This window comes from Papaver somniferum, chromosome 7 (assembly GCF_003573695.1).
Source record: "Papaver somniferum cultivar HN1 chromosome 7, ASM357369v1, whole genome shotgun sequence".
Taxonomy (NCBI): Eukaryota; Viridiplantae; Streptophyta; class Magnoliopsida; order Ranunculales; family Papaveraceae; genus Papaver; species Papaver somniferum.
In genome coordinates this window covers 165,619,308-165,640,162 of record NC_039364.1, presented here as the reverse complement: position 1 = coordinate 165,640,162, position 20,855 = coordinate 165,619,308, and the positions used below count along the sequence as shown (strand labels likewise).

At 40.1% G+C, this 20,855-nt stretch overlaps 1 pseudogene; it reads right to left on the bottom strand.

The window, feature by feature from the left end:
* LOC113295502 overlaps positions 1–11,386 on the bottom strand; it is a 34,145-nt pseudogene extending 22,759 nt beyond the window's left edge.
* Positions 11,387–20,855: the final 9,469 nt, after the last annotated feature.

Below are 20,855 nucleotides of genomic sequence, written 5' to 3'. Positions count from 1 at the left end.
GCCCCGCGCAACTTTTCGAGCCGATTTTTCCAAAAATGTTTATTGGACAAAAATACCTACACACACATAAAACACCATAATAAGTACAAAAATGAGCACTATCAATATATAAAATCGAGACAAATTGGACACAAAAATGTATCCATCAAATACCCCAAACTTATTATTTGCTAGTCCTCGAGCAAAACGGAAATAAATAAAATCCTAACTCAATGTCGCAAGCATCGTCGATTGCATTTAGCGTATGCAATAAGCCTTTAAACCCCTAGGTGGCCCTAATGGCCGAGTTATAGTCTCGGGAGGGCTTACCAGAGATATACCCACAAAACCTTTACTCCAAACCCTAGCTATCTAGGCAGAACCTTGGAAGGCACTAAAGAATCTCCTTGGTTGGCATACTTATTGACTATAGGAGGAAGTACCCTGATGCGAAATTCCAATTGTTGTACACGAGTTTGCACTCAAGCATACTAAAATTCATATATAAGTGACAGAGCTCTACTCAGATAGTTTCACTATGGACATCAATATAACGGAGTCAAAACTAATCACATGGATAGATCAAGAAGATGAATATAGAACAAAAAAAAACATAGATGGTTTTGATGTTTACTAAGTGAACGGCGTTTCCCATATCTTTCTGAAGGCCTCCGCCAAAATGAACCTATCCTAATGTATTAAGGTACTAGTCTGACTAATATCAACACACTGGCATATACAAGGGAACCAGTGGTCGATAACCTAACTCTAGGTCAACACAACTGGCATATACAAGGGTACCAGTGGTCGACTTTATTGAATTTATTCCTTTTGGTCAAATGGTCTGGTCTCAATTTTTTTTTTCATCTCTCTTTTTTTTTTCTTTTCTTTTTTTAATGGTATCTCAATCACTCTAATTCACCCTAGCATTGGTAACAACTTGAATCGTGAGCCCCACCTAATCACTTAGAGAAACATAGTTTAAAAACAAAACAACATCAAATAGAAGTGAAAAGGACTCAACGAAATATGGTGAAACTATCATGTTATTTCTAACAACTGAGCTCTGTGATTTTATGAATAGACTCTTTAGATGTTGCATCTAATCAGATTGGTTCCTCAACTCCTACAACCAAAATGCTTCCATCCACTTAGATTAGTTAGTGCGATCCTTAATAAACATAAATTTCTAGGCTCTGGAGTTTATTAATGCAACTAAAAATTTCTCCCATACCCCCAAACTTAAATCTAACATTGTCCTCAATGTTCTAAAGATGAAATTAAAAACATGAACAAGGAGAAACTGTTACCATTTGAAGCAAAATAGTTAAGGAAAGATATTACCTTGTTGCATGAGATTGGGTTACCTCCCAAGAAGTGCCAAGTTTAAAGTTTCATCCAGACATCAAGTTTCATAAAATTGCTAGTTACCTTTCAAATCATATATCAGTAGTCGAAATAACTTTGGGTCATCAAAACCAAATAAAACTGCCACTAATATGAAACAACTGCACAGGATCAGAAAAAATAACATAAGGAGCACAACCTCATTGAAAGTTTCTTGCAAGACAACTGGATTTATTTGGGGCACCCAATTTGGCTTCATATGAGTGTCTTGAAAAACAGATTCATCCGAACAACGAGACTTTAATATCTGGATTTCCTCCTGAACAGTATCAGGAGGATCAGGCCGTGGAGTCTGAATAGACTCAAGTGATACCTCATATGCACTAGGACCGAGTCCCAAGTTAGGGACTTCTACTAGGGACAATTGACAATCACTACCCCTAAACTTAGAATTTTGGGTGTCTCTAGATAGACTAGTCACAATATTCCTAATTTCTAGACCATCAGGTTTCTGAAAAAGGTCAATTGCTTTCTCTGAGTTATAATCAGATGGTTCATCCTCTAAATTCTTTTGAGGTATACTAGCTGTAGGACTTATATGTTTCATATCCTGTATGGTCAACCCTAGAGTTTCCTTATTGTCTTGAAGCACGATTTCTGGCCTGCTGTCCTGATCGGATGCTATAATCACAGGCAAAGTCTTAGATGTCCCTAAGAATGCATATTTAGGGTCCAACTTAGGAGGCTCTTCTAAACAAGGGATTAAGGTAGACTCAAAAGCTAGTAATGGTTCGAACCTAGCTTTCCATTTATCAGTATCTAACATAGGAATAGAATCCAACATAGTATTCACTTGTTCGATGTTGATATCTTCGTCGAAATCCATGTTAAAGTGGGCTAGACAACTCTCTAATGGATCTTCCGATATGAGGTTTGGTAATTACTCATGAATTAAGGTTCGTATCATGTTCACCTCTTCAATTCACATGTCATCTAGCTCAGAATGTAGCTTATTGACATTAAAAATATTCAACTCAATAGTCATATTACCAAAAGATAGATTCATAATACCATTTCGATAATTTATGTTCGCATTAGACATAGCTAAAAATGGGCGACCTAAAATCACAGGTATTTGGTTCTCTGGGTCAGGGACAGGTTGGGTATCTAAGACCACAAAATCCACAGGATAAATAAACTTTTGGACCTCAATAAGAACATCTTCTATCACACCACGAGGAATCTTGACAGACCTATCAGCTAACTGCAATGTTATCTTGGTAGGTTTCAATTCACCGAGCCCTAGCTTTAAGTACACATGGTATGGGAGTAAGTTCACACTGGCTCCTAAGTCAAGTAAAGCTTTGTGTACCCTGTGTTTTCCTATCGTACAAGCAATGGTAGGCGCACCTGGGTATTTATATTTAGGAGTTGTGGGGTTCTGAATGATCGAACTTACATGACTAGCTAAAAAGGCTTTTTTAGGGACACTAAACTTTCACTTTCGTGTACACATACCCTTAAGAAACTTGGCATAAACTGGAAGTTGCCTAATTGCTTCTAGTAACGGAAGGTTTATGGTAACTTTCCTAAAAACCTCCATTATGTCATTAAAGTTGGATTCACTCTTTGTTGGTACTAATAGCTGTGGAAATGGGGCTCTAGGCATAAAATAGGGCCTCTCAGGAGCCGAATTGACATCATCAGAAACTTTATCAGTCTCCTCAGCTATGGTTGGTCTTGAGGGGTGAACTACAGTATGTTCACTATCGGGCATGGTTACCTGATTGTCTACTACTCTGCCACTCCTAAGGATTCTAACAACATTCAATTGATTCGATGGTTTTGCACCTACTTCATGAACTCCTCTAGGATTAGGATTAGTCTGACTAGGGAACCTTCCGTTATCTCTCTCACTTAAGGTCTTAGATATTTGGCCGACTTGAAGTTCTAACTTAGCAAGAGTCTGAGCATTAGTTTGAAAGTTCTGCTTGGTTTCCTGTTGAAAACTAACTTGGATCTTTACTAACATGTCATGGATCTGTGATAACATATCCTGGCTCTTTCTTAATATACTAAGAGATTCCTCTAAGCTCGTTATTCTATTCTCTGAAGAGTTCTGAAACTGACCTGAAGAGTTCTTATCTGAACCAAAACCTGAGGGAGCATTAGAATTACTAAACTGACATTGACTCTGGCTTTTAGACCACGAAAGGTTCGGATGGTTTCTCCAACCAGGATTATAGGTTTCTGAATATGGGTCAAACTTCTGACGGTTATCGAATCTAGTGTTATTATAGAGAGCATTGGCTTGCTCTTCATTATTATGGCCTTCCCAAAAAGGCTCTAATCTACCACCAGTGTGACCCACTTCTAAAGCTTCTAACCTTTTCGCTATAGCAGCAATTTTGGCATCTGATTCAAAGTTTCCTTCTACCCTATTAATGTTTCCTCTGCCTAGAAGAATTGTTTTCTGGGGTCCCCTATTACTTTCCCATTGTTGGGTCTTTTTAGCGATTTCATGCAAATATGTCATCGCATCATCAACTGTTTGGTTTTCAAACCCACATGTACACATTGATTCTACTGTGGTTGTAGTGGGATAATCTAAACCCTCATAAAGGATATGAACTAACCTAACCTTTTCTAAACCATGATGAGGACATTGAGCTAATAGATCATTGAACCTTTCCAAATACCTATACAAGGATTCTCCCTCCTGTTGAGAACATGTGCAGATTTGCGTCCTAATAGACGATGTTTTGTGCCTAGGTAAAAACTTGTTCAAAAAGGCAGATGTAAGTTGTTCATATGTTTCAATTGATCCGGAAGCCAAACTATATAGCCACGATTTGGCTTTATCTTTCAAGGAAAAGGGGAATAATCTGAGTTTCAAAGCATCATCATCAAGGTTTCTAATTTTTAGGGTACTACAAATTTCCTCAAAGTCCCTAACATGGAAATAGGGGTTTTCATTTTCTTTCCCTAAAAATATTGCGAGCAACTGTAAGGTTCCAGGCTTAAGTTCATAGTTTGCTTCAGTTTCAGATAACCTGATACACGAGGGACGAGTAGTCCTAGTAGGTTTCAAAAAAGCTTTCAAAGTTGCCATTTCTGGCACTATTGGAATATCAGGGATGTTCTCCTCAAACGGACGTTCAAAAACGGAATCTTCAAGAATCGGCCTTTCTAAATTGAGGTAATCGAGACGCTTAGAACTACTAGGTTTCTCTTTAACAAATCTACCTAGCGCGTCTCTTTTACGTTCAGGCATGCAAAAGAATAAGGTAGGGAATTCTATGCAATCACAAAACAAGGCTGACTCAACCAAATCAAACCTATTAATTTCTAGCAAACAAAAAGCATGATGGCTCCACTTAGATTGTTTCTAGACCAGCTTCTATTCTTTCGAAAAGGAACTCTTTACAATCTGAGCAAACCCCTCTGGAATCAATCCGAGTCAAAGTAAGTTGAATAGAGGCGAGGGAAGCTCGGTGGAGCTTTGATTCCCAAATGCCTCACCGGTATTATAAGGCGGCGCAGTCACGCATTCAACTCACAGAAACCATCATGAACTTCGAAGTATGCTCAAAAGAGTAACCAATATTTTTCGAACGACTTTCCTATTAAACTCGTTACTCTATAGGTGTCGTTCTAGTCAAAATTTTACGCTTAGGTTCGCGTTTGGTTTCGTTTTCCTAAGGCGGGCAAGAAGAGAACGGTGATGAAATCTGAACCCTTATCTTGTATGGCCAGTTCTTGCCCTTTACTAGGAAATTAAAGCAGCCGTTTTCAAGTCCTCAGCATATATGAAAACGAAGGAATACATTAAACCCGCTGACAGGGGATTCGCGGGTGTTTCGAAAAACTTACCTCCCGAACCAGACGGGCGAAGAACCGCTGAAGTCGACTCGGGCCACAACTCCTATGTCATGTACGAACCCGAGGGGTCGAGGCGATATCGTAATCGTCGTCCTTCTCTGCACACAGTTTATATTTAAACTACCCTTCCGTAGGGTTTGAAAATAATGTCCCAAAGTTTAAAGTTCAAAGTGTCCAAAAAGAAAAGAAAAATTACAAAAATAATAAAACCTAATCAGTTTTTTTTTTTTAATAAGGAAAAATAAACAAAACCCTAAGAAATAAAATAACTAAAAGAAACTGTCTTCTTTTCCGTTCTTTTCGCTTTAATCTTTCGCTCCAAGTCTTTATGCTTTAAGATCCAGTCTTTACGAAATCACCAAACTCCTTGGCTCAATTTTCTTTATGATCCAAAACCTGTAGACAAAACATAAATACCCAAAAACGTAAAAAAGAACAAAAATAATAAAAACTTAACAAAATAAAAGAAAAATAAGTCTAAAACCCTAAAAGCAAATCCGCGTCGGCGACGCCAAAAATTGATGTATTTCATAGATAGTTGTAAAAGTGGTTCGATTCTCAGACTTGCGAAGGATAAAATATAGACTTAAATTCTAAAACTAAAATAGAAAACTCACTAATAATTATAGCAAACACTGACAAAGTTGATATCAATATTAAAAGACAACTGAGGCTAAGATTCCACTATTTTCCAAGTTCAAAGTGATTTAATCCAATCTTTATATTTATGCAATTTTCTCGTTCAATTTGATTCTAAAATATTGCAACAAGTAGATTTTCAAAATCAATAATTGTAAATATCAAGTATGAAGCATCAAAAGTCTATAAACTTAGCATACTTCATCAAAATAGATCACAATCACTCAAGTAAAAATCATATTCAATTATAGCTCAAGGCAAATAATCATAATCATAATTGCAATAAATAGATGAAATAGAATATACCACTTCTTGTTGGAAAAATAGCTTCCTCTATCGCCTCAGCAATGGGGTTTACCTCCTCATATTATTCACGTGCTCAAAATAGGTGTTCATAGCTCAAAAGGGTGAAAAACAAGAGGAAACTAATAAAGCAGACAGTTCGCAACGTTTTATAGGCGTTACAAACTGACTGTTACAGAGAACTGTTGCAATAGGTGATGTATGTTGTTGAATAAACGACTGCTATGAAGGGTCTAATGTTCTTCGTGTTCTTCCTTCTACACCAGCAGAACTCGATTTCCTGCAACTCCTCCTGTTGATCTCTATGGTGTTCTAAACTTCCCCTAACTTCTCCGAAACTTTTTTTTCCCCTGGAACTCGACAACGCCTTTTATATCCCTCGGAAACCTAAAAATCCCGATTAAAATTCTTTTCTTCCTTTCCGTGCAAGTCACGGCAATAATCTCTCTGCCGACTTATTTACACGTTTCTGAACCGTACAACCCATCTCAAACTCTATATTAGGTAATCAAATATCTCATGAAAGATTTATCTGCGATTTAATCTCCTTGAATCTTCAAAAGTCAGGCCAAAAGACACCTGTAACTTCTTTCAACTCTATTTTCTCCAACCTCGATTGTTTAGCCAATTCTAACCGAATCCAAACATCATACCAAGCCTGTTTATCTTTAATGAGTCCAGCCCAACTGATTCTGGTGATTGAATCTCCTCATAACATCTCGGAGAATCCAAACAAACCTGAGAAAAACTATCCTCCCTGTTTTGCTTCACTCGATCATCTAGCCCAACTGGGTCCAATAAAATGATTATACCAAACCTGGTTAGCGTTAACAGGTCTAATTCAACTTAAAACAATGATTGAATCTTCTTTAATTGAGCCCAAAAATCGAACCCTAAATTGTTACTTGCTGCAACATCTTTCCCGCCAAAAGTTTTTTTTTCAAAATGTTTAAGATGACCTCCCCCTATCCAGAGTGGGGGTGCAAATAGCAGCTGCCTTGGGTGCTGAGGATAAATTGGGTGTTATGGACAGGTTTGGGCTACACATAGCCTGGGTACTCCTTAGACAAATCTGGGGTCCGTTTAGCAACTGTCCTCCGGGGTGCCCCGCACAACTTTTCGAGCCGATTTTTCCAAAAATGTTTATTGGACAAAAATACCTACACACACATAAAACACCATAATAAGTACAAAAATGAGCACTATCAATATATAGAATCGAGACAAATTGGACACAAAAATGTGTCCATCAATATTTTTAAAATATTGATGAATTGAGCATACATGCTCATTCCACCAGAAAATCGATAATTCTCAGCCAAGATGAAACTCTTCTGAAAATTCACGATATTGCTCAAATACGCATCAGAAAATACTGAAACTATCAGTATGGAGACACGGACATCATGGTAACACGTGCGTGCCTCTATGACCGACCAGGTCGTTCCTAGGGATTGCACGAAGCCGGTCCCACACGTTTTCGCAATTCTGACCTAACTTGTTAAATTGCTCATACTGGGCCCGAACTCTCTCCAACCAACTGGAGAATCCTCCAAACGACCAACAACTGGTCACGTGACCACCTAGAGACGGTCCCATACCCTCTTGGTCGGTCCTTATCTCTCATACCTCGGTTTTACACCTAATGTTGAACCCAACAATATTTTCAGTAAATGGTGAATCCACCATTTATTCATGATTTCTCACCAACTCTCAAACTGAGAATCCTGGTGCGTGGCACCACATGGATGTTCCTCATCCCACGTGGTCGGTCCCTATCATTCATGATCAATTTTCAGCAATTCCCCAATTGATGGAGGATTGACCAAAAATTAGGGTTTTCGAGTGAACGCTCTGTGAAACCATCATTCTGAGCACTCTTCGAACACTAATAAAATTTACGTTGATTCACTAATCAACATTAGTATTTTAATTGATATTTTACTGGGTCACGTCACCAGTAAATAATTGGTTGAATCGAGCAACACTTGCTCGATTACCCGAATATAATCAATATTCGGCAATTCATCGATCATTCGTCGAATTGAGCAATACTTGCTCAGTTGCACGTCAGATTATCAAAATCGTTCATTTGCAGAATTGAGCAATACTTGCTCAGTTGCCCATCAAATTCTAAATATTCAGTAATTTGCAGAGTTGGGCAATACTTTCTCAGTTGTCCATCAAATTTTCAATATTCGCAGAATTGAGCAATACTTGCTCAGTTGCATATTAAATTTTCGTAATTCGCAGAATTGAGCAATACTTGCTCAATCGCTCAACTAGTTGGTAATCCATCATACTGACATATTTTCAGAGAACTACATGTTCAACCCATGAATCGCCGAGCATTTACCATCCATGCTTGATTCACCAAACTTAGACTCATTGTCTAATCAGTCAACAATTGACTAATCAAAACACGTCTGCCCCGCAGACTTCACGATTTGTGAGACATCAATCACGTCACAAATGGGGGGATATCACTTAGGGTTTTGGTCTGGCGGTCTACGGCACGTGGATTCATCCACAACGGCATGATCCCAGTCTACAGGTCTTTGCTGGAGAATCTTCGCTTTCAAACATTTTCAGAACTTCATGAAGCGGCCAAGCGATCAGCGACTACCGCTCCTGCCTTGCTCTAAAGAACTAAAACTGTCAAAGTGGAGGAATCGAAATACAACCGAAGCAGCACCTCTCGGCGTCTGATCAACAAGCAGTACAACGTTGAAGCTTCCATGAATGTTTCTGAAGAGAGCAAGAGAAAAGCCGATGCACAACAGCATAAGAATGTTTCTCCAATGTCTCACCCTCCAAAAGCTCCAAGGAAGGACAACCAGACTAGGAACGCACAACCTCAACAGAATGATGAGGAAGTTCCTTATTTCCCTTTTCCCATTGAAGAAGTGATCGAACTACTGGAAGTCTGGATCAAAGACGGTGCAATCAAACTACCTCCTGTCATAAAGGAACCAACCGCGGAACAAATGGAAAACGCACGCTACTACCATTTCCATAGGTATGTCAGTCATCCAACAAGTGATTGCAGAAATTTGAAGCGCATTTTCAATGAAAAGGCCGACTCAGGGGAACTGAGGACTGAGGGAGTGCACATAAATCCTCTCCCAATCAGAACATTCGCAATCTCCGAGCAGCCGGTCAAGGAAGCAGTTCAATCCTTAATTGAACACGTCTGCGAGTTGTTGTACTTGTCAAGATCTCAGAGAGACGATATGTTTGCTGCACTGAACCATATTGTGTCAGGAAAACGACTGACAATTCAGGAAACATTCCTCGAGACTCCAGTGACAGACCAGGAAATGTACGACTGGGGACTTCTCACCATGGTGCATCTCAAGGGAAATGAATTCAAACGAGCATTAGTCGATGTTGGCACTACTGTTAACATCATACCTTTGAAAACCCTCAGAGATGCTAGCATCACTCGTTAAGAAGCAACTCATGCTCCTGTCTCAATAAGATATCATGAAGGGATCTCCAGGGATGCTTACGGCTACATCATTCTCAACATAAGAAGTGATTATACCTGGACAGAAACTAAATTCTTCATAATCAAAGAAGATCCTAGATACGACATGGTTCTTGGGCGAGCATGGATTCATGATGGAAAAGTTGCCACGATATCTTCATCCTCAGTTGCACACTTCTCCGCCGAAGAAGAAAGCTCTGACTCAGAGGATGATCAACCTTTCGAGCATTTGGAAAATGTCGAAGCTTTGATGGAATTCACGCAAAAACCTGAGGAAAGCCCCAACGAATTCGTCAGGAGGTTCCGCACTCAGGCAAGTCTTATTCCTCATAATGCATATGTATTACCAACTTTCAAGTATGCTACCCTAGTCCGGGGACTTAATCTCACTCATGACCATGCCCTTATCAAACGCTATGAGTGGATAGTCTCACCTCAGCAATACTACACTAAATGGTTGGAGTCCCTTCCAACTATACACCCCATTGAAAGGTTTATCACTGAAGATCTGGCTGAGTTCGGCAAGCGATACCCAGCATACTCTTTCTTGCATGAATGTCCACATGTACTGCAGAATTGGAGAGGTCCACCAACATGGAATCCACGAGGAATTCCAAACCAGCAGAAAATATTCAAGGCACGGGCAACTAAGCCTAACAAATTTCATGAAGGAGATTTAGTTCTTAAGGCAACCAGGCGCAATTTGCATTCCGCAAAGAATTCGAACTGGGAAGGACCTTTTATGGTTGCTAAGTCGGTTGCTGGAGGATATTACAAACTGGCTGACATCAAAGGAAAGACGAGTGTACCAGTAATTCATGAGAATTGGCTCAAGATTTTCGACACACGAAGCATTCAACATTAGATGTTTTATATCCAAGGCAAACGCTCAAAACATCTGACGTTTACACCTTAGGATTTTCTTTTACTTGTATTTTCAGTTCCTCCAAAACGTGTGCATACTTGCACTCAGTATTTGAAAATTCAGCAATCTATCAAAGTCTTTTATTTAAGAAAAATCTCTATCAAATCCAAAATCCAAAAGAAAATCCTCAGTCTCTCATAAATTCAGAACCTATCAAAAACCCAAATAAAACCTCACATCTCTCGGAAGTTCAATGTTCATGAGATTATGGAAAGGAAATTAAAGAAATCCATCAAAGAATGATTTTTGCTTCTCAGCATTCTCCAAGACTTGCAAAGCCGCTTTTCCAACTCCAGCTTTTCAGTCAGCTCAGCAATCTCAATCATTTTCTTTGTCACGACACTACTGGTAAAAGGGATGTTCTTCACTACTGCATCCTTGATGATGATGTTAATCTTCTGACGAAGCCACTTCAAGTTAAGGCTAAGTCTCTCACAACTGTCCAAGTTGTCCTCCCAATCAAAGAGTACATCTCGAGTCACAGTACTTCTGGCCATGGTACGAATATCATCTATTACACGCAATATGTTCTCTACTTTCCTTGTCAAAAAATAGTTATGCTCTGGATCTTCCTTAACAACAATATGGCCATACATCTTCCACAATTTCTCGTACATAGCAACATGCCCAGTGGGAACGCTGAATCCACCAACTAATGTATGATTTGGGAGTGTCTCACCGAATGGAAGAGCAAAAGCAATCCCTGCATTGGGATATTCATGCACTATCATACGTTTCTCAATTATTGGATAAGCTTCAACAATCATAGAGGCAACTTCAGACGAAGCAGCTTCTGCTATTCTTGATTCGGGTACCACCATCTCAGGCACAATTGGAGTTTCCACCACCTCCGCGGCATCAACAATCAGAAATTCATGACCCTGATGTGCAGGGATGGGAGTTTCATCGCCGAAATCTCCAGGATTTCCCAAACCGTCACTATTGGATCCATGATTCCCAACTTCGACATTCGGCACCTAATGCGAAGATTATATGGGATTAGAATGATCCAAGTGTGGAAATCCAATACAACCATAAAATTAAGCAAGTAAGTGAATTAACATCATCTAAGTTCCTTATTATGCATCTAAGACATGTACAAGTAGCATAAAAGTCGTGAAACACGTTTTCAATGAGACGCAGCTGAAGAAAATTTACACTGCCCTGTGTTCAATAATGAACTGGGAGCAATTGGTGTGGAATCTAGAGTTGGGTTATATACCATTCTCTTCGTATGAAGTCCTCTACAACATGTCAAAATTTCATAACAATTGGATGAACTAGCAAAGAGGTGTGGCCAAAACATTGGACTACATGCAATCTGGAAAAGTTCTGAAAGTCTCCTGGAAATTTACTGTTTCTCCTTTTTCAAGCCCTAAACATGCTCAAAATTCTAAAAGCTTCTTTCCTAAAGCTTGGAAATTTCCTGGGCTTGAGGATGCATATGCAGACATTGAAAATCCGACACCAAATGAAGTTTTTACGGTGTTTTCATTAAAAGATGAAGTCTTAAATTTTCTGGTGACGTATTTCGGCAAAATTATTCATATATTCATATGGGTTCTCATTCATTCATGCACGAATCAGCAACCTCATACACATACGTTTTCCAAAAATCCTTCATAAATCCTACGCATGCACACAACCATGGGATTTTTGAACAATTCTTCAATCATAAAACCTACAGCAAAAAAAAAAACGGACGAACTTACCTGTTGGCGCCGGCCGGAATTTGGTCGTACGGTGGTCGGGCGGGCGGCGACGCTGGTTCTCCGGCAAAAAATTTTTGCTGCTGCTGAACTCGCGAGAGTGATGAAGAAAGGGATAGTGGTCGGTCAATCAAAACAAAAAGAATTTTAGGGCTTCTTCCCTTTTATATCAAATTTATTTCCAAAACCTAATAAAACATGGGTTTCCTTTTTGGGCTCGGGCCCGCAAATCCTAAACTGACCATAACTAAGCTTCCAAACAACCAAACCAGCAGTGCCTCATCTCTCCACGCTCATGAGATGGCACTATACCTTACTATCAGAGTCCTCATCCACGCATTTGCTCGTACATAACACCATTGGGGTAAATCGAGGATTCTGAAACTACCTTTGTAGACTGAGTTCAACCACTGATCTCGTCGACTGAAAAATCACCATTTAATGCATATTGCGGAACATGATTGTTCCCCACTAAGCAGGGGACTTAATGTAGATGGTGGATTTTCAACAAAGGGCAAAACCGTAAAATCATGAGGCATGTTTTTGTCGCGGCTTTCAGGCATGCAACGATTCATATTTTACGAAGCCATGATGAATATGTTTTCGAAAAGTTTCCACTAGCTGAGCGTTCGATCCCTGGCATTTCATCGTGCCCTCTATGCAGAATAACATATTTGGGCGGTTCTCCGTAGATTGAGGACTTAACGCCTTCAAGACGTCGGTGATACTCACTGTTCCCTGACTGCAGGAGAATGATCCACCTCCACGTAGAAGAATAGTTCGGCGGCGAACGCCTTCAGGACGTCGGTGACTCTTCACCGTTTCCTGATTATGTGGAGAGAGTGCATAGATTCAGGAAGTTCTCCGTAGATTGAGAATACTAACGCCTTCAGGTCGTAAACAACATCGTGACTCCCTGACTGTGCACCACTCAGAATGGATGTGACGCTTTAACTGGCTAATATCTTTTCTGAAGTAGATTACTTCTTTCGTGACATTCACTACTGAATTCCCATAATAATCTATCATTGCTCCTATTCCATGGTCGAATCCACGACCTGATCCCATGGAATGGCAATAACAATTGCTCATATTCTATGGTCGAATCCACGGCCTGATCCCATGGAATGGCAATAACAATTGCTCATATTCCATGGTCGAATCCACGGCCTGATCCCATGGAATGGCAATAACAATTGCTTCTATTCCATGGTCGAATCCACGGCTTGATCTCATGGAATGGAAATAACAATTGCTCCTATTCCATGGTCGAATCCACGGCCTGATCCCATGGAATGTCAATAAACAATTGTTCTAATTGTATGATCGAATACACGGCTTGATCTCATAGAATAGCAATGAAACAACTGTATTATCTCATTACTCTGATTTCATGATCGAATCCACTTGTCTCATGAAATGGTGATAGATAAATCTTAATTACTCCGATTCTATGGTCGAATCCACGATCCCATAGGATGGTAATGCTCGTTTTATTATTCTGAATTCATAGTCGAATCCGCATATGATCCTATGAATTAATAATGAACAACTATTCATTTTTATTACTCAGTTTCATGAATTACTCTCCACTGAATCTCATAAATTAGTAATAAATACTCAATAACTAGGCATCTGGACCATCACTGAGTAAGCCCCACAAAAATGGTGCAAGTGTACTCGACAATGATGCACGACTGAGCACCCAGATGCACGAACGAGCATCCAAAAATATGAAACAATGGAGAATTCTTGGCAAAACAGGAGAAAACATTAAAATAATAATAAAATAATGGAGGTGCTCACGATGGGCCCACCGGCCGGCCGGCCGGCCGTGCCCTAGCCACGGTCGGTCCGCGCCCCTCCCATTATTTTTTCTTATTTTATTTTCATAAACTCATGAGGGTTCTCCATCTTAGCAAAATTCCTTATTTTGTGCAAAACTTGTGAATTCTCCATAACTTGGTGAATTCTCCAAATAATATTATAAAATAAGGAAAAGTGTGCGGGGCCGGGTAACCCAGCCGGCCGGCCATGCCCAAGTCGTGGCCGGTCCCACACCTCACAATCCTTAGCTTTTTATAATTATTATGTCAAAACTTCATGGATTTTACATATCTTCATGGATTCTCCATATCTTCAAGGATTCATGAAAAATAATAATAAAATAGGGAAAGGTGTGCGGGACCGGGCAACTTGGCCGGTCGGCCATGCCCTAGCCGTGGCCGGTCCCACCCCTTGCAATTCCTAATTTCTCATAATTATTATTTTCCCAATTCATGAAACTCATGGGTTTCAGTAAAATTCGTGAGTTCTCCATATTTTCTCAAATACTGCTCGAATCACGAAAAAAAACCAAAAGCCAACATGGTCACACGGACGGCTAGCCTCTCACGGCAATCTTAAATATGAAAATATATTTATATTTTTAAAATATTGATGAATTGAGCATACATGCTCATTCCACCAAAAAATTGAGAATTCTCAGCCAAGATGAAACTAAGGGTGCACAGGAACCGAGCCGAACCGACGGACCGAACCGGAACCGGTAGAACCGTACCTGGTTTTGGACCGAATCGAGGTACAAGGTACAGGTACCGGTCCAAAAAATAGGAACCGAGGTCTGGGGGTACAGGTACACAGTCTGTACAAGTACTGTGCCGTACCGGACCGAACGTCCCGAATGATTAGAGCCGTTATATTTAGGGGATAAGGGATCAGTATTAGCCGTTAGATTAGAGGGGGGTATACAAACGAACATTATAAGGTTTCCGTTTCTCTTCTCATTTTCTTCTTCTTTTTTTTCCGTCTCCTCTCTGTCTGAGAAGGGACGAGCGACAATCTTCTCCATTACAAATGTTGATTAACAGAGACGAGCAACAATCTTCTCTTCTCCATTACAAGTGTTGATTCAAAGGGTAAGTGTTGATTCAAACGGTAAGTAATTAAGATTTATAAGCGAACTGAACCTACTTTGAATCTCAAGTGTTGATTCAAAGGGTAAACGAACTGAACCTAGGGTTTTGTAATTAAGATTTGTAATAATTATGAATCTTCTGAGAATCTGAATCTAATAATTCTACCTTTAATCTTTTGATTTTTCAGATTTGTAATTAAGACTTGTTCATCAGATTTGCAAGAGTTGATTGATTTGGCTTGGATTTGGTAAGAATTTTATCTTCTTAATCTTTTCTTTTGATTTTTCAGTATTTTTGTTAATGAAATTAGGATGTTAAATAAAATCTGGGTTTTGCTTTAGTTTTGTTGTTTAATGTTTGAAAGATTGTGATCTTATCTAATTGATGTGTGTTTCATTGAATTGTGATGTTATGCTCTGTTTTATGTTACTGAATTTGTGATTTTAGGGTTAGGGTTTTGTTTTTGGATTTGTTTGGATGAGAATTGATCAATTGAATGATGTTGAGAAGATCCAGATGTTATCTTGATTTTGAGTATGAGCTGCAAAATCTTTGGATTGAAAGTTTAGCTGAATTGCTAATAACAAGCTAGTACTTGTCTTAATTCAGGGTTCATGTTTTGTTATTGATCTGGTAATGTGTATCTTGATGTGTGTAGTTAATTTGAGAAATTAGGGTGTTAGAAATTAGGGTGTTAATTTGTTTTGGTGGTGGTTTTTCTCATCTTAATTTTGAATTGAAGTTTGGTCTTCTGGATGTTGATCATTCTAGGATATTTAGTTGATTAATGAATTGAGTCTAATGAAGAGTTGTTATGTATGTTGATGGGTTAAATGAGTTGTGATGCAAGCTGAGATGATATTGAGTTACTAACTGCTATTATTTGTTTGGCAGCGTTACTTGGTCCTATCAACATTGATGACACCACAAGTGCTGCTGATATGGATTAGAAGATCAAGATTCAAGACTACTGCATCACTAGCTGCACTGCTAGTTTTTCTTTTTTCAGATTTTCTCACTTTCAAGACTTAGTGTGTGTGTATGTGGCTACTTCCTACTGCTAATTGTTGTTTTTTCGGATTTATCAGACTTTAGTGTGTGTGATTGTGAGATTGTCAGTTTGTGTGCTACACTGCTACTGCCCACTGCTACTCAGGTTTTCAAGACTTTGTTTGTTTGGTTTGCTAGTAATATAGCTACTTATTAATTGTTGCTTTGTTCTAAGTATGAGTTATTACTTAATATATTGAAAAATAGGTAAAAACAGGTAAAAAACAGGTACTTAGATTGTCAGATAAAAAGAAATATTTATGTCTGGAAAAGAACCGATTGGAACCGGTACCGTACCTGGTACCGAATGGAACCGGAACCGAGATACAAGGTACATGTACCGGTCCAAAATTTTGGAACCGAGGCTAGGGAGGTAGGTACTCGGTCTCGTCAAGAACCAAGACGAATCGTACCGTGTGCACCCTTAGATGAAATCTTCTGAAAATTCACGATATTGCTCAAATGCGCATCAGAAAATACTGAAACTCTCAGTATGGAGACACGGACATCATGGTAACACGTGTGTGCTTCTATGACCGACCAGGTTATTCCTAGGGTTTGCACGAAGCCGGTCCCACACGTTTTTGCAATTCTGACCTAATTTGCTCAATTGCTCATACTGGGCCCGAACTCTCTCCAACCAACTGGAGAATCCTCCAAACGACCAAAAAATGGTCACGTGACCACCTAGAGCCGGTCCCATACCCTCTTGGTAGGTCCTCATCTCTCATACCTAGGTTTTACACCTAATGTTGAACCCATCAATATTTTCAGTAAATGGTGAATCCACCATTTATTCATGATTTCTCACCAACTCTCAAACTGTGAATCATGGTGCGTGGCACCACATGGACGTTACTCATCCCATGTGGTCGGTACTTATCATTCATGATCAATTTTCAGCAATTCCCCAATTGATGGAGGATTGACCAAAAATTAGGGTTTTCGAATGAACGCTCTGTGAAACCATCATTCTGAGCACTCTTCGAACACTAATAAAATTTACGTTGATTCACTAATTAACATCAATATTTTAATTGATATTTTACTGGGTCACGTCACCAGTAAATAATTGGCTGAATCGAGCAACACTTGCTCGATTACCCAAATATAATCGATATTCGGCAATTCATCGATAATTCGTCGAATTGAGCAATACTTGCTCAGTTGTACGTCAGATTATCAAAATCGTTAATTTGCAGAATTGAGAAATACTTGCTCAGTTGCCCATCAAATTCTTAATATTCAGTAATTTGCAGAGTTGAGCAATACTTGCTCAGTTTTCCATTAAATTCTCAATATATGCAGAATTGAGCAATACTTGCTCAGTTGCTCATTAAATTATCGTAATTCACAGAATTGAGCAATACTTTCTCAATCGCTCAACTAGTTGGTAATCCATCATACTGACATCTTTTCAGAGAACTACATGTTCAACCCATGAATCGCCGAGCATTTACCATCCATGCTTGATTCACCAAACTTAGACTCATTGTCTAATCAGTCAACAGTTGACTAATCAAAATATGTCTGCCCCGCAGACTCCACGATTTGTGAGACATCAATCACGTCACAAATGGGGGGATATCACTTAGGGTTTTGGTCTGGCGGTCTACGACACGTGGATTCATCCACAACGAGAAATGTGCGTAAGTCGTGTAAACGGTTGAAGGAGTTATCAAAGTAGTGGGTGCACGATCAGTCAAGTCTTCACACGACATGGAACTGACTTTACCACGATCTCCCACTTTCCCACTCTTTCACTCAAGAAACCGTCACGCTTACAGGGATTAGTGGTTCATCATTCCTGCAATATAAATAAGTCAAAATCGAGGACGACAAATCATCAGTATCAACGTTTTCCGTCAACAACTCGATACAAACTTATTCACAGAACTCAACTTCATCAGTTCACCATTATTGCAGAAACCTTCAACACACCCACATACTTCGATCATCACTGATCCCACACAATTATCAACTTCCCTCCTACAGATGAACCCATCTCCCTCTTTGCGGCCGAATTGACCCTGGAATGGCCATTGTCTTGGTTTAGGCCGGAGTCATACAAATTGATTTCCCGAATCTAAGCACCCCCTTTGCAGCGGTGCATCTGTGTGAGGATTCACATTTTGCCCGGTCGAGGAGTCTCGACACCACGCTCGTCTCTCCACTTCCCGAAAAACCGGCGACCCGTTTTTCCTCATCCATAAGGGGATCTCTGTGTACTCCTTCAGCCCCCAGATTAAGTTCTCCTGGCTCAACCTTTTCCCTGAATATGCGTTTCAAAACTTTGCAGCTACTTGTGGGGTGATTGACGAACCTGTGAAAGCGACATTAACGAGGATTTTCCATGTCCTCCTCAGTTGTTTCTCTCCTGACATATGACAATTTGATTGCACCATCTTGGATCCAGGCATCCAGTAGTTCGAGCACTTCTCGAATGGGGACAGGAAAGTCAGGTGCCTCTTGATCAGGAGTCTATGTATGTTGGTCATGGGCTTGTGCCTATGGTTTGTCCTTCTTTTGTGTCTTTGGAGGAGCTGAGGTATGCTTACTTGGAGGTTCGGCCTTGCGTTTGCTCCCTTCTGCAACAACGTTTGTGGAGGGCTGCAGGTTGTACTGCTTGTTTATCAAACATCTGCTTCCTCGAGTGTCTCGTGATTCTTCAATCTTTGTAGGTTTTGCTCTTTCCAACAGAGCAGGTGCAGTAGTCGCCGATCTCTTTGCAGCTTCGTGAAGCTCTGAGAAAGTCTGAAAACGGAGATTTTCCAGTAAAGCTCTGTAGACCGGGATCATGCCATTGATGCATAAATCTACCAGCTGCTGTTCCGTGACATTTGGATCATGGCAGTCCAAGGCCTGAACTCTGAATCTTTTCACGTAGTCATTGGGATTTTCACTAACCCTCTGAAACATTCTCCCAAGATCAGAGAGAGACACTTGTTATGACACAAAGAAGTACTTCTTGTAGAAGGCGTTAATCATTTCTCCCCAATTGTTGATAGTCCCTGGTGCGATGTTGTTGTACCAGGTGTATGCCCCGCCTTTCAAAGATTTTGGAAACTCCTTGAGGCGAACGACATGGTTGTGTTCATGTTCTCCAAAGGCTTCCAGGAAACGAAAGACATGTTCTCGAGCATTGCCAGTTCCATCATACAGAGTGAAAGTTGGAGAAGTGTAACTTTTCGGAAGAGGGATCCTTTGCGTAGCAGCAGGATATGGAGGATGGTGACGATGGACATGTGATGTCTTATCCTTTCCACGATTCTCTAAAAGGTGCTCCAAATCTTCCCGAGTAATGAAATTTGATGGCTCCTTTGCTGATGGATCGTCTGCGGCTTTGCGGACTTAGTCGTCATCCACTGTATGAATTGGAACCACCTCAGGATCGGCATTTGAGGATTTCTCCTTTTCCTTTCCTTTTTCTTGAGTTCTCTCTGATATCTTGTCAGTGAGAGTCTTCAGATAATTAAACAGCTCTTTCTGTGTAGTAGCCATATCGGGGGGATATTAACTAGGGTTTTGGTCTGGCGGTCTATAAAATCAGCAACTAGGATTGTGGAGTCAGTTGCTGAATTTATAATTATCTGAGAAAATAACTACGGTTTTGCCTCTTATTGCCGGTTTGCGCGAATATTGCCTGTCTGGCGGTTAGTTGTCGGTCCCAAACGCCTCTTATTAAATCTGAGCAAATATTGCCGGTTTGAGCGAATATTGCTCATTTGGTGACCGGCTACATGGGATGATGACTCCACCATGTAACGCCCATATGCTCGAATGAGCAAAATACCAAAGTCTCTTGAGGACCAGTTGGTGAAAGAATGATTAAATGCTGGTTTAATCATTTATTAAAATAATGCTCGTGTGAGCGACAGATAACAAAACCTAGCCATGAAAAGATGAGGGACCGACCAAGAGGTCATGGGACCGGCTCTTGGTGACCGTGGGACCAATTGATGGTCGTTTGAGCAAACCCCTAATTGTTTGGAAAGAGTTTGAACCTAATATGAGAAATCTAGCAAATTAGGTTAAAATCATTAAAACGTGTGGGACCGGCTGTTGCAAGCCTTAGGGTCACCCTTGGTCGGTCAAGGGGATGTGCCCGTGTCACCGTAGTGTCCGTGTCTCAATCCTGAGAGTTCCAATATTTTCCGATGCGCGTTTGAGCAACATTTTGAGAAAATATGCAGAATCCAGGGTTTTGCTGAAACTAGGAAAAATACATAAGATGATGAAAAATAATAAATAAAACAGGGAATTGCAAGGTGTGGGACCGGCCACGGCTAGGGAATGGCCGGCCGGATGACAAGCACGGTCCCACACTTTTCCCAGTTTTATGTAATTTTGCGTATTTTCTCTGAATTGAGGGAAATCCCATGAAACCGGAGAGTTTTATGAAATTAGGGAACTTCCATGAGATGAGAGAAATAAAATAGGGAATGATGGAGTGTGGGATCGGCAATGGACAAGGCATGGCCGGCAAGCCAACGAGCACGGTCCCAGGGCACTCTTCCCAATTTTATGTAATTTTTATGATTTTAGAGAATTTTCATAAAATCAGAGAGATTTGTTGAAACCAAGGTATTTTTTTGAAATCAGGGAGTTGTCAT